Genomic DNA, 11,934 nt, shown 5'->3' with positions numbered 1-11,934 from the left:
TAAGGGGGGGGCGACGAGCAACTTGTGTACATTGATACAGCAGGAGTGGGAGCCGTTTATTGTAGGACAACAGAAGCCTCCTCTAGGGAGGTGTCCTCACGTGGTGAGACAGGTTCAGAAAGTCCTCCTGGAAAGGTGCAATGAAGGTGGGCTGCATGCTGCCTGCTGCCCTGGGCCTTTGCTTCCAATGCAGAAGGCACTCTGTGCCATTGCTTCTTTCAGGAGAACACTCTGTAACCAAAATTCCCTAAATGTTATGGACCACAGTACACAAAACAAATATCATTTTTTATATATTTTCTATCTGTTGGCTTTTCACTGAACATCTGATACAAGAGTATTTGGCACTGATTCTTTGTATGTTTCAGCCTTCCTATTGACAAAATAATTATAGTTATGTGATTTGCCTCAAAGTAACTACTGCATAATAGTGTGCTCTATTTAATATTGCTTTGATATTCAACAGTCCAGGTGAATATGTGAGAAAACATCCCTCCATAAAAGGTACAAAACAAAGAAAAATCGTATGGGAAAAGCAATACTTGTATTTTTTTCTCAGAATATTGTTTTTACTCTTGTTTGAAATATCCCATAAGTATATAGGCTACACTAGTTGTTACTCATAGGGAGGTTATTGTAAAATGTTATTTTTTTGAATGGAAACCACACAGCTGTTCAAAATTCAACAAACATACATCTGGCATGAGGGTAGATTCCAAACACCTCTGTAATATTACTGCAGCAGCAGAATGAGTTCTGTTTTTCAACCATGACAAGTGGTATGAGTGGATCATCTGTTCAATACTTATACAGCATACACTCAAAAGAATGAAATAAAGGCCAACAAGACTGCCTTCCCAACATTTCTTCTGCCACAACTGCCATGTGAAAAAGTCTGGGCTCAATTGCAGGTGAAGCAGAAGGAAATTTTGTTGGTTGGGAACACCTTCAGTCAGCCTCCAACTGATCTGGAAGTTGACAGTACACCCACAGTTGCTCCAACAGAGATCAGTTTATGCTGACCTACATCAGCACAGCAGCCCCACTGACCTGAACCCAAATGGCAACTGTCTGAAACATGAGTTTGGGCTAGTTCTCCATGCAGCAGAAACTAGGTCACTACTCCTGTAGCATCACCTGTCCCTGATGCACCTCTTAATTGCACCATCCTCTCCTTGAGAATGTAATCTCTATGAAGACAAGGACTTTTGACAGCTTTATTTTGTCACTGTGTTCCAAACTCCTACAGTATTTCATAGCTATTAGGTGCCAAATAAATATCTGTGAATTAAACAAATGAATTTATTTTATAGAATTATTCTGAAGGTTAAATAAAATGACATATACACAAATTTCATAGACTATTTAATAGACTCTAGGAACAGATTTTTGTTGTTGGCATCATTATCTTTCTAAAAGATAAACAATGACCAAGTAACAAAAAGGTATTTGGAAAGTAATTATCATCTACAAAAAGAGATGAGGATTTTAAGTACTTGCGAAAAATATGCATTAGACCAGCAAATGAATGCAGTGATTAAAAATAAACACTTCTTAATAAATAAGGCTTGATTTCTATAATGAGCTACTTGCATGTCTTCAATTTATTAACTGGTCTTAAAAATGGATGAGGAATTCAAATATTTTTCCATGCTTTGTTTGTTTATTCAAAACATACTCTGTACCTTTTCCAAGAAAAATATTTTCTTAATCTTACTATTTTTTTTTTGTCATTCACACAGATAATCATTGTAATCATCAGTATGTCAAACATGCTTTGATCTACATAAAATCATCTAAAACTATAATCTAGCAACCACAACCAATTCATTTTATGGTCAAATGCATGGTTAAATCTTTTATAATTAATTGACTTGCAACTGTTGTGAGCTGCCTTTACAAACTAAAAAATATCTGTCTTGTTTCTCAGAAAATGCCAAGGATGAGATGGGTAATTTGGATAGCAATTTTCTTCTCAAAACATATTTAATAATTGTTGGCAGAATTGTCTTCAAAATATTGTCTTCTGAGTTACTTTCCAAAATTAATATTAGGCAGACTGTATTTACCTAAATCCTCATATATCATTTTGAAGTTCAATAACAAATATCAGATGGGTATTTTAAATGTTCCACAATGCATTTAATAAATTTTAAAAATTTAAACATTGTGCTATGGATATATATAGGCATCAGTTATACCCAAAATAAAGATGCAGACTTGCTTTTTATTTCCAAAGTTGAATGTTTTTTCCTACATAGAATATATGAGACTAAACAAAAAATTAGTAATATTTTTCTCTTCATTTCAAATCAATTATGCTTATTATAGATGTAATACATGATTATTTACCAGATTACTTAACTACACATATATTACATATGATATTCACTGTAATCCTAATACTCCTTTAAAATTTTGTCAAATAAGCTTCTATTATCATCAAAATAGTTAAGAGTCAGCCTACAGAGACCCCATATATATTGACTTGTCTTCATGTATGTCCTATACTTCTTTGACTCAGTTTTTCCACCCATGAATGATATTATCTGATGCCTAAATTTCATTATAAAAATGAACAGGAGCCAAGTGTTCTGGGCTACACCTGTAATCTCAGCAGCTAGGGAGGCTGAGACAGGAGGATCACAAGTTCAAAGCCAACCTCAACAACGGTGAGGCACTGAACTCAGTGACACCCTGTCTCTAAATAAAATACAAAATAGGGCTGGGGATGTGGCTCAGTGCTTGAGTGCCCTTGAATTCATTCCCCAGTAGCCATCTCACCCCCCCCCCGAAAAAAAAAAAAAGAATAGGAAGGCTGATTTTTAAAGTATCATTAGGAATGTGAAGGTTTGACATTACATGATACCATTAGTGAGAAGACTGAATTTTGTGCAGAACACAGGTCAACTTGATTCATATAACGACTTATGGTCTTTATACTAGTCTTTCCCTGATGTGATTTCTGTACCAGTGGAAGATAGCATTAGAGGGCTGGAGTACAATAGCATGTATGAGGCCCTGGTTTCAATCCCCAATGTGTGTGCCTGCATGGGCATGCACACAAAAGATAAAAGATCCTGGGGAGAAAATCTACCTCCATAAATGGTTTTAAAAAGTGATCCATTGATCTCATTCAATAGCAAGCCTTTAAGAGAACTATAAGAAAGAGAAAAAAAAAACCTGAGAAAATCTCTAACTATTAATTATTTCAGGGTGAAGATACAAATGAGTTACCCCTCAGTTTTAGAGAGTAAGTATTCTTTAAATGTTATAGTCTGGGACACAGCTTCACCAGAGTGTAAAATTTAAACTACTCATTCACCTCATTCAGGTCACAGTGAACATTTCTTATGTGGGAGAACAGTAGTAAGCACAGAGGATAATACTGAAAATTAAAAGGCAATGTCCACACTTAATTATAGTATGTATCCTTCAAGGTAAGTAAGAAAAAAAGGAAGAAAACCTAATAAGTATACAAGATAACATTATATTATTGTAAGAATTATGAATAAAACAAACTCTGGTAATACTACAGAGGCTTTGGGGAAAGAACTCTGTTACTTTGAATAGGATGATCCCAGAAAACACTATGAGGAAGTGACCATTTTATTGAGATTGGAAAGTATTAAAAAATTGCAGAGACACGGAATAGCCAATACAAAATGACTTGAGGCAGGAGGAGTTTGAGTACTGAGGCCAATGCAGGTAAGTGACATGATTAAGTAAAAAAGTTGGGTAAAATGGAATCAAGGGGAGCAGAATCCACCTTGACTGGCTATTTGTCTTGTTCCAAGCATTGGAGCTTAGAGTCAGTTGAGGGACTGAAGGCAACATTTTGAGGTCTGCATTATGACTTTGTTACATACAGACTGTGCCTGTGATCTTGCCTTAATCTAAGACTTTGCTTCTCTAAGTGAAAATGGACATATTTCATGGAATTGTGATGAGATTAAATGAAGTTATGCAAGTGATGATCTTAAAACATGACTAGCCATATTTAGCACTAAATGAATACTGATGTTATAAATTCATTGTTGTTATTTTCCAGCTAATAATTTACCTCTTTTCCTCATCTCCATATGATTACAATTTTAAAAAAAGATACTTTTAACTAAATCTCAAAGGAGAAGGAAAGAAATCTCTGAGAAGAGAAAGGTAGAAGGAAAGGGGATAAAATGTGTATTGAGCACTAAAGACCTGATATTTGGACTTCTTACACACGAGGCTCAGTTATCCTCCAAGAACCCTGTGAAATGGGTATCTCCTGCATCTGCATTTTGCAGAACATGAAACTGAAGGTCAAAGATTAAGTTCACAACCAAGTTCCAAAAGAATCAATCCAGTGGTAGAGCTAGAGTATAAACCAGAGGTGCTGGAGAAAGGAAGAGAAAACAAAAAGAAGGGAGAGAGGCAGGTAAAAGAAACCAGGGGAAAGCGTGAATAACTCTCTGTCTTTACTTGCTTTTAGTAACTTGCTTTTATCTCTATTTAGAGGTCACAAGCTGAGCCATGTACTGCTGTTAGCTTTGCTCTTCCTAATAACTCTGAAGTACAGGTCACCATGGTAACTGTTGCCTAAGTCGTTTTTCAGGAACTTGGAGGTTCTTTTTTACTATCTCCAACCAAGTGAAACCAAGGACCCCTTCCTCAGCCTTCACAGGTATCAGAGGGCTGGAAAACTCCACCCTCAGGGCACTCTGATGTGCCATTTTATGGACTTTAGAAAGTGCCATGAAGTCAAATTATGAGTGAAAACTGATTACAGCACTTCCCCCTGCCTCTGATCACTTTTCCCCAGGCCTCCCACCACCTGTTTCTTTATCCCATAAACACCCTTAGTTTGAGGCTCCAGGAAGTGGATTTGAGATTTGGGACTTCCACCTCTTCATGATCAATACCTCGTGAACAAATCCTCTTTTTTAGTATTAACTCCTTATATCCAGTTATTGGGATACCACACAGTAGGCAAAATGCGTCTAGTTGGGTGATGGGGACAATACGATGGAGGAATAAGTGACTTAATTATGTTGAAGGGAAGAGAACGTTCTGAGCAAATAAGGAATAAAGTAGAAACTTACACCAAAATCTGTCAGAGGGATAATTTTAATATATTTACAAATAATACCCAGAATTACAGACCAAGAAAAGACTGTTTTCTCTCTTGTTTTAGTTGCTAAGGAATTTAATTCACTTTGGTAGCTAGCTTTTTATGTTCTGACTTAAGAGGAAGCTAGTTTCTGCAATCCTCAAGTACTTAAATCTATCACTGCCTTTAAAATATTGTGATGGATCATTGCATTTCCCCACAACAACAATACCAGACCTATCTTGTCTACAGTACATTCTTATGACATTTTGGGTTAATTTCCTGATAATTGTTGTCTTAGTATTCCTTAAAAACTAATAATTGAATCTAAAATAAATGTGATCTTCTATAGAAAAATCTAAAGAACAAAATGGAAAACTTTCAAAAGTCAGAACGAAAAGAATGTTCCAGAATGCTTTCTTATAATTTTTCATTTTTTCAAATATTCAAAATTTGACGTTTTGATTCCTTTTCAGAATCTTCTAATTTAGAAACACAGACTTTGACAAGCCATAGGAAGGACTGCTACCTGAGACAGAGCTGTCAATCATGCTAAAGCACATAACACACTGAAAACTTCATGAGACTCAAAGTATCACCATCTTTATGTTTGCCAGATTCTGAAAACTGGAAATTCAACAAATTTGCCAGAGACATAAGACAAAGCAGAGTCTTTCATCTATCCTTTGGAACCTGTCATAAAATCAAACCATTACCTAAAACCCAACAATATATAATCACCATCTTAGAATTTGATAAAATCAATTGTATAACCCAGACAAGAGATTTAACCAATGATAAATTTGCTTTTTTCTAAATGAAAACTAATGGAAATAATTAAAAAAAAAAGTTTGTTCATTTTGGCCACTTTTCCAAATGATAAACCAAAATGGGGTGTCCTTGGTGATCAGAAATTTAGAAGTCAGGGAAAGATGAGTGACATGTAGGATTGATTGAAATGGAAAATCATACTGTAGGGACAGATTTTTGCAAAAGGAGAGAGCTGGCGATTAACATTCATACCCTGAAGTTGGATGGTATGAGGTGCAAAAGGTGAGGGATATTGATGCTGAAGGCATTTCAGTGATTACCTCCAGAAAGAGATAAAGATTGGAGATAGGAAAGTGACAACAAGGAAATTTTATTTTATCTGAATTGTTTGGACTCTTTATATTGAGAATGTATTTCTGATGCATGTATGGAATTAAAATTAATTTAAGAAACAGAAAAAATTAGCATATACTAAAATGAGCATGTATACTATGTTGATAAATGTATCATTAATTAAAACATTATAAATAATAAATATAATTAATTATATTAAAATAAACATTTAAAAATATAATGTCATTATATTGATATACATATATAATAACTTTTGCATTATAGAAATAAAGACATGTACTTAGTAAGTTCAAAACTAAGTCAATAAGAAAAATATACCTCTGGGAATTTTTGTGCTTGGGTTTAATCATGTTATATATTCTAAGACAGATATTCTTCATTTCTTACTTATGTTTATATTATATTTGAGCACAGTCATTGTCCCCCACTTTATCACACTGAAGCTATAACTTAGTAAATTACTCAGCACTATAGTTGCAGAAGGAAATCTGACTCAACAAATATTTCCTGTTTAAACTGTTCAGCATTCCTACCATGTTATTTTAAAAACACATGCACGTGAAAAGACATTTAATTATGCCAGATACTTCCATAAAACTTTCTTTGATGCAAACTTACAAAAGACCTATTTGAACAGTTTGTCACCAGAATTCCATTTGGAAGATGTAGTTGGCAATGCAAATTACATAAAAGTGAATGACTCACACATATAGCCAGATAAGTTCTCTACAATCTAGATGAGCTGTATGCAAAAGCTTAATAGTAGAACTCTGGGTAAGTCAACAGGAAGTAGGTAATTGGATTTTATTTTTTAGAGGAGCAAGTTGGGGAAAAAATGATTGGCAAAGTAACCGTTTATTAAAAATGAGCAGGTTTGCTAGTAAATGATGAAGTCAATACAAATACCCTGATCTGAGGACAACTTCTTTATTCCCAAACACCTTGAACAAAGAATATGTATTGATTTTTTATATCAGCTTAGTCATTCCCACTTCCAGTCAGCATTGCATGAAAGAGGACAGAATTACCCTGTCACCTGAAATAACAAAAACAAAACAGCCAAAATACATTAAAAAAAAATTTTTTAATGATACAGAATGTCAGGTAACAAAGAATTGTGATCCTTGGGCAAAACTAAACAACTGAGGTGAATCTTATGCACACCCCGATTTATTATCTTGAGAGACTGCATAGTGCAGGAGGAACTCAGGAAGAACCCAGGGATTCCCTGTATTGAATCTGGAAAGACTCAGGCATAAGGTACAGAAAGTACTGGAAAAGGGACAGCTTTGGAGAGAAAGAATTCTCAATATCTGTACAAGGTCCCATGGAGTGTTCTCCAGGACCCTGGAAGCAGCCTCAGCAATGTACCAAGATCCTGTCGCAAAACAAAAAGTAAAGGAGACTGGGGGTCTAGTTCAGGTAGAGCAACTCCCCTGGGGTTGAATCTCGAGTACTACAAATGAATAAAAGGCCTAAAAGCTCCCAGAAAAGAATCTTCTGCCTCTCCAGAGACTTCTTTATGGGGAGATAAGGGGCTTAATTAGTCCCAAGTACAAGAAATACTAAGAAAATTATAGTAAGGGACATGATAATTAAATTGCTCAAATTTGTGATAAAGAGAAAATCTTAGAAGAATAAATAGAAAAAGAAATATTATGAATGGGAACAACCATACAAAAGGAGGCATTAAAAAATGGATACATTTCTTTAAAGACATAAACTCCAAAATATCACCTAAGAGGGAGTACATAACCCAGACAACACTATATGTATTGAAGAATTCAAACTAGTCGCTAAAAGTCTTCTCACAAAGAAACTTCAAGCTCAGATTGCTTCACTGATGAATTCTACCAAACATTCAAGGAATAAATAGTAGCAAGTCTACACAAATTGTCCTGGAAAATTGAAAAAGTGGGAATATACCCATTTCATTTTATGAAACCCTTGACCAAAACCACAGAAAATCAAGAGAAAAGGAAAACTACAGCTAAATATCTTCTAACATATGTGTTGAATTGGAAATAATTTTACTGAAAAGAATCTAATAATATCACAAAGAGTAAAACAGCATAGTCAAGGTAGGGCTTGACTCCAGGAAGGTAAAAAATTTACCACTGAAAAGTTAATTGACATAATTTACCATAAAAGCAAAGCAAAGGAGGAAAATCATATGAGCATCTTAGTAGATACAGGAAAAAAAAACATTTTAGGAAATCTAACATACCTTCCTAAAAATAACTAAATGAAAAGTAAAAGTTTCTCTGCCTGTTAAAAGACATCTGCAGAAAGCCTACAGCTATATCATACTAAATGATGAAAGCTGGATGCTTTCCTCTGGATCATAAACAAGACAGATGAGTCTGATCATGTCACCATTATTCAAAGTTGCCCTGGCAGTTCTGGCCAGCTAGATTAGAAGGGAAGAACAATATGATCACTTAGTGGACAGTTCAATGAAATCTATAAGATTTAACTTATAACTAATATACAAGGAAGCAAAATTGTAGGATTTAAAAATCAATGCACAAAACTCAATTCCATTTCTATATACAAAAACAACACATAGGAATTGAAATAAAAGAAACAATTGCATGAAATATGAAATATTTAGGGATGAGTTTGAGAAAAGATATAAACAATTTTTACTTTAAAAACCAAAAAGAAAGCTAAAAAAATTAAAAAATTTTAAACAGAGGGGTATACCATTTTCAGGAGTAGGATGAATCCTTTTTTAAAAGAATTAATTATTCTCCAAGATAATCTTAAACATTAAATGCAATATTAAGCAAAATCTCTAATTCTTCATAAAAACTGTTATATTAATTCTAAAAATCATGTGGACATGGAAAGAATCTAGATTCAACACAACTTCAAACAGGAAAATAAATGTGCAAGACCAAGACAACCTGATTTTAAAAATATCCATAAAGTTATAGTAATCAAGACAGTTCAGGATTGGCATTAAAAAAAGACAAAATTTATCAATGGAAAAGAAAAGAAAAAGTCCAAAAAGAGACACACCTATATAGGCAAATGGTTTTCAATATGGGGCAAGAGACAGTTCAAAGAAAAACCAGTCCTTTTGGCAAATGATATAGGAACAATTGGATATCCATTAAAAAATACAATAAAAAGAATCCAATCCAATCCATACCTTACACCATATACAAACACTAACTCATTAATCATAATCTTAAGTGTACTATATAAACTAAAAAATAAATTATTAAAAAAGTTGATAAAATCTTTGAGTTAGACAAATATACAACACTAAAATTATAACCCATAAAAGAACAAATTGATAACTATTCTTCATAAGATTAAACATTTGTGTTCTTTGAAAAACATTGTGATAATAATGAAAAGATAAGACTTAGAGAAAATACTTGCAAATTATATATCTGAAAGATTATTTGTATTCAGACTATATATACAAGTAAAAAACTTTCAGAATTTCGAAATAGGAAACCAATTTTCCTCCCCAAGTTGGCTAATTTGGACAGTCACTTGGCTGCAGAAGGAATCTGGATGGCAAATAAGCACGAGAAAAAATGCTTTCCATCATTAGTCATTAGAGAAATGCAAATAAAAGCCACACTGATGTTCTAGTACCCACGTAATAGAATGGCTAAAATTAAAAAATTCCAAGCATAACAAATTTTGGCAAGGAATCAGAGTCACCGAAAATTTCATATACTACTGGTTTGAATGCAAAATCATATAACCACTTTGTAAAACATTTTGGCAGTTTCTTAAAAAGCTAAACATATATCGACCATATAATCCAGCTGAACAACTGCTTGATACTGATCTATAAGAAATGAAACATGGGGCTGGGGTTGTGGCTCAGTTGTAGAGTGCTTGCCTAGTATGTGTGAGGCACTGGGTTTGATTCTCAGCACTTCATGTAAATGAATAAATAAAAGGTCCATCAACAGCTAAAAAATTATTTAAAAAAATGAAAACATAACGTCTACCCATGAGGATTTACACTAGAGTTCATAGCAGGTTGTTAAATGATAATCCATAAACTGGAATTAAATTTTTCCCATCAACAGGCAAATGCCACTGTAACCAACACCACAAAATTCCTGTCGTTTATGAACAACAAACCTTTATTTATTGATTACACAATATCCATTGGGTAGTTTTGGATCTTCACTCTGGACTGACTGAAAGACCTAGGAGATTACATGGCAGAACCCTTTACTGACTCTTAACTGGTTTTCTTAGAAATAGATTACATTGTTACCTTTATAATTCATTGTTCAAAGCAAGACACACAGCAATGGGGTATGGAAAATTATCTTTTTGAGGGGAGGGTTTTTGTATGGAAGGATTGGTGGGAGCTGCAGCAAATGTTTTGACAATAATAAAACTTCCCACAGTACTAGAGTCTTCTCTGGCTAAGGATATATTTATGTTGTATTCTACCTGCATTTCTTTTCTGTCTTGCACCAAGAAATAATTGGATTACAACGAGGATTCCCTCGGATACCAGCACAGAGGAAAAGTTCTTAAATTAAATGAGCTAGAGACCTAATCCAATAGAACCATTGGGGCCCAGAACTTCCTAGAGAATCTTAAATTTTATGAAGGCTACAGCTCCCCATTAGACTAAGATATACACGCTTCCAGGGTGAACATGGTCAAGTTTTAAAGCTCTTTTTCAAACCAATACCTTCAAAATGTAAGAACTTTACAAAATCATCTACTATGGTTCAGCAGCATGGCATCTGTACTCTGGCCAACCTTGTAGAGCGGCAAAGCTTGGCCAGAGTACCCTGCCAAGTCCTGTGCTACCTCCAGGGATTGGGCCTAACTCAGTTTTGGAGGTAGTTATGATTTATCTCCCACTTAACCCAAACCAGAACTTGCTACAATGTAAGCATTTTGAAAAATCTATTAAATTAAAGATATCTTTCAGACTCCAAGAATTCAGTGGAGGAAGTGAGAATGGGAGTGGAGAAAAGATGTGTAGCCAAGTTATGTTTTCTCCAAAATGAACAGTTATATAAAGATATGAAGGCATTTCATTTCATAAGATTGTTTATTTCTCCAGGTCATTCAGCTGAAATATTTTAGCTATGTAATACTCACCTTTGATGAGAAAAATAATATTTAGCTTCCAGGGAACTTTCCTCTGGAACCTCAGCATGTTGCTCATTTCACTGCAAAAGATATATCTATATTCTGCCATGCTATAGATGAGACTGATGTACAGAAGCTTATTCATGGGGTCATTTACTGGTCTAGGCTCAAACACAATCCCTCATTCATGGTCTCACAATAAACTGTGGTATCCTCTTGGGAGCAGGACCTTTATTTTACCATTTTGGGTGCCCAGAAAATTCCTAGCAAAGTTGCACATACTTTTAAGGTAGTCAATAAATGTAGAAGGAATAAATTACTTAATGTTGTAAACTCTGCTTATCAGTACCACATAAAATAAGGTATTTTATTTAGGAAAATGTTTCCTAATCTCCATTTGTCTTTTAACATGCCACTGCTGAGATTAAACAGGTCTATGAACCTTTGCCGTGCTACATTTTTCACAATATAACCTGTCAATTAAATGTTGATCTCCATGCCAGTACTGTTAGGACAAAGTCATTTAAGTCTGGCAAATTGACACAGATTCAACAAACGCCTCTAATTGCAGTTTTACTATGTTTATTAGCAAAAACACAGCTACAAAATGCAGTTTAATAAACTAC

General features: G+C 34.4%; 1 protein-coding gene across 1 annotated transcript in view; it reads right to left on the bottom strand.

The window, feature by feature from the left end:
- Positions 1–11,934, bottom strand: part of Plcb1 (phospholipase C beta 1) — a 727,531-nt gene that overhangs the window by 380,404 nt on the left and 335,193 nt on the right. The window lies entirely within an intron of this gene.

This window comes from Marmota marmota, unplaced genomic scaffold (assembly GCF_001458135.2).
Source record: "Marmota marmota marmota unplaced genomic scaffold, marMar, whole genome shotgun sequence".
Classification (NCBI taxonomy): domain Eukaryota; kingdom Metazoa; phylum Chordata; class Mammalia; order Rodentia; family Sciuridae; genus Marmota; species Marmota marmota.
The sequence above is the reverse complement of the archived record's forward strand: the minus strand, read 5'-3'. Positions and strand labels throughout refer to the sequence as shown.